Source organism: Sturnira hondurensis, unplaced genomic scaffold (assembly GCF_014824575.4).
Source record: "Sturnira hondurensis isolate 20B ecotype Veracruz unplaced genomic scaffold, ASM1482457v3 Scaffold0020184, whole genome shotgun sequence".
Taxonomy (NCBI): Eukaryota; Metazoa; Chordata; class Mammalia; order Chiroptera; family Phyllostomidae; genus Sturnira; species Sturnira hondurensis.
The window spans coordinates 2,462,120-2,465,844 of NW_028092815.1; the positions used below are offsets into that span (position 1 = coordinate 2,462,120).

The 3,725-nt window shown below is 39.1% G+C and overlaps 1 non-coding gene across 1 annotated transcript; it reads left to right on the forward strand.

Moving 5' to 3' along the window:
- Window positions 1-3,081: 3,081 nt before the first annotated feature.
- On the forward strand, window positions 3,082-3,244 carry LOC118975248 (U1 spliceosomal RNA). The gene has a single exon (XR_005064033.1). It is a non-coding gene; the product is annotated as a U1 spliceosomal RNA (small nuclear RNA).
- Window positions 3,245-3,725: the final 481 nt, after the last annotated feature.

A 3,725-nucleotide genomic window follows, 5' to 3' on the forward strand; every position in this document is an offset into this window, starting at 1 on the left:
ATACAGATAGCCAATGAATATATGAAAATATGCTCAACATCACCAATCATCTGATAAATCCAAATTAAACTACAATGAGATATCATTTCATACCTGTTAGAATGGCTACCATCAATAAATCAGCAAGCAACAAATGTTGGCCAGGATGTGGAGAAAAAGGAACTTTTGTGCACTGTTGGTAGGAATGCAGATTGGTGCAGCTACTATGAAACACGATATAAAGGTTTTTTAAAAAATTAAAAGCCCTACAACCCAGAAATTTCACTTCTGGGTATATATCCAAAGAAACACAAAACACTCATTTAAAAGAACATAAGCAGTGTTATTTACAATAGCTAACATGGAAACAACACAAATGCCCATCAATATATGAGTCGATAAAAAAGTTCTGGTACATACTTGTATGTACAATGGACTATAACTCAATCATAAAAAAAGAATGAAATTTTACCATTTTGAACAGCATGAATTGAACTACAGAGTATTATGCTAAGTGAAAGAAGTCAGATAAAGACTATTACCATGTGATTTTACTTATATTCAGAATTAAAAAATGAAACACATGAACAAACAAAATAGAAACAGATTCACAGACATAGAGAACAGACTGATGGTTGCCAGAGGGGAGGGGTGTTTGGAAATTGGGGAAAAAGGTGAAGCAATTGAAAAGTACTTTTTGAGAGTTACAAAATAATCATGGGGTGTAAAATATAGTATAAGGAATGTGGTCAGATATACTCTAATAACTAATATGTATGATATCAGGATTGGTACTTGAAATATCAGGGAGATCACTTTATAAAGAATATGATTGTCTAACTACTGTGCTATCTACCTGAAACTACTACAAAATAATTTAATATAAACTGCAACTTAAAAAATTAAGAACATAACAACAGGTTTCATAATAATTAAATGAAAGGGTATGTAGCATAGTGGTGGACCCACAAAATTTTTAATGAACTTTCCACTTGATAAGAACAAGAGAAGTAGCAAGCACAAATGAGACCTGAATTGCACACTGATTTCCCCAATTTTGTCTTCTTGCTGATTTCTCACTTCCTGTATTAACCCATAACTATGGACAGGTGAGAGTCTTAATATTTTGTATTTGTTTATTGGAAAATTCCACTCTCAGGGGTTCAACTTCCACATCTTAGCACAAGGCACCCAATTCTTTTTCTTGCCTCTAAACTCAAGTTATAGTCACACTGACTGCCAGATATTTTCATCTGGGAGAACAATAAACTCATTAAATTCAACATGGGCAAAAACAAACTATCTTTCTTTTAAAACTTTCAAAATCCCTTCCCCTTATTTCTCATTTCACTGAGGGAGCAACAATCAGAAAATAATTTCCACCTGACAAGGCTTCCAGCCAAGATGGAGGCACAGGTAGATATGCTTCACTTCCTTGCACAACCAAAAGAAGGATAAAAAGGGGTTAAAGGACCAGGGGTTAAAGAACCATTCATCCAGACTGGTAGGAGGGGCAGACACTGGCAGCCAGAGCACAGAGGACAAATGGCAAGGTGACAGCTGGCAGGCCAGGTGGGCAAGGCAGTGGCTGATGGACCAGGATGTCCCACATCTGCAGTCCCACAGGGGAGCAGGAAAGTGAGACACACTGGGAAAACCACGGTTCCAGCTTGAGAAACTAAAGGCTCAAAACCTCTGTCTGAAAAAAAATGTGAGGGGCCCTGTCTGGTGTGGCTCAGTGGATTGAGTGCTGGCCTGTGAATCAAAGGGTTGTTGGTTCAATTCCCAATCAGGGCACAAGCCTAGGTCATGGGCCGAGAAGCAACCCATTGGTGTTTCCCTCACACATTAATGTTTCTGTACCACTCTTTCTTTCTCCCTTCTACTCTCTCTAAAAATAAATAAATAAATAAAATCTTTAAAAGATAAAAAACCTGTGGAGGTTGCAGAAGTGGGAGAAACTCCCAGTGTTACCAGAGAGTCCACCGAAGGGGCCTACGGAATCCTAGAAAGCACACAAGCCCACCTACTCAGGAATCAGCACCTGAAAGGGCCCAATCTGCTTGTGGGAAGCAATGGAAGTGACTAAAAATGAGAGCTGAGCAAGCGGCCTTGTGCCCTCTCTTACTCCTCCCCCACAGACAGCACCACAACACAGTGAAGTGGGTTGCCCCACCCTGGTGAACACCTTAGTCTCCGCCCCTTACAACATAACAGGTGCACAGAGACAAAGAAATATGGCCCAAATGAAAATATGGCCCAAATGAAAGACAAAGAAATATGGCCCAAACTGCAGAAAAAGAACTAAGCAACAATTAGGTAGCCAACCTATCAGATGCAGAGTTCAAATCACCGGTGATCAGGATGCTCACAGAAATGGTTGAGTATGAAGGCAAAATAAAGGAAGAAGTGAAGAAATGCAAAGAGAAATAAAGAAAAATATACAGGGAACCAACAGTGATGGAAAGAAAACCAGGACTCAAATCAATGATTTGGAACTAAAGAAAGAAATAAACACCTAACCAGAACAGAATGAAGGAAGAAGAATGTAAAAAAATGACGAGAGACTGAGGAACCTCTGAGACAACTTTAAACATTACAACATCTGAATCAGAGGAGGGCTTCTCATATACCATCAAGTTAAAGGAGTTTATCACTACCAAGCCCTTATTATATAAAATGTTAAAGGGACTTATCTAAGAAAAATAAGAAGATCGAAACTACATACTGTAAAATGACAACAATCTCACAAGTATCAACAACTGAACCTAAAACAAAAATGAACTGAGCAAACAACTAGAACAGGAACAAATTCACAGAAATGGAGATCACATGCAGGGTTATCAGTGGGTAGGGGAAGGGAGAAAATGAGAAGAAGGTACAAGGAATAAGAAGCATAAATGTTAGGCACAAAATAGACAGGAAGAGGCTAAGAATAGTATAGGAAATAGAGAAGTCAAGGAATTTATATGTATGACCCATGGATATGAAATAAGGAGGGGTTCTAGTGGGAAGGGGATACAGGGTAGAGGGAAGTAAAGAGAGTAAAATGAGACAACTGTAATAGCATAATCAATCAAATATACTTTAAAAAAAGAAATGATGCTTACCTGGCAGGGGAGACATGATGATCAAGAAGGTGGTTTTCCCAGCATGAGGCTCACACATTACTCTCTGAGTGTGCTGAGCCCTGAAATTTCCCCAAATGTGGGAAACCGACTGCATAATTTGTGGTAGTGGGAGACTGTGTTTGCACTCTCCCCTGAAAAATAAAGAAAAAGAAAAGAACTTCCACAAGATCCATCACCAAACTTACTAACCTAGTTGTGTCTATATGCACATCACTGCCTTTATTCCTTGTGACCATAATGATCTGTCTCTGCTCCTGTCTGCAAGTCTGGCTTCTTCACTTCTCACCCCTCAGTCACGTTCCTCTGTCCTCAATATCTCCTTCTCAAATGCCCCATTCCCATCCACCTATAAACATACAAACTGACTTCTCCTTCCAAGTAAAACACTCGATGGATCCCACATCACCCCATTTCTCTGCTTCCTTTTGCAACAGAGGTCCCCAAAATAATTATCAATACTGGTTGTTTCTTCTTTCTTCTCCCCATATTCTCAAGAAACAATTTCTGTTAGGTGTTAGGCCTTGCAGTTACTGTCATCAGAATTTTTCTTGTCCCCAGTGACCTTAATGTTATCAAACTCAATAGCTACTTCTAGCCCTCGTATTACTCAACTTA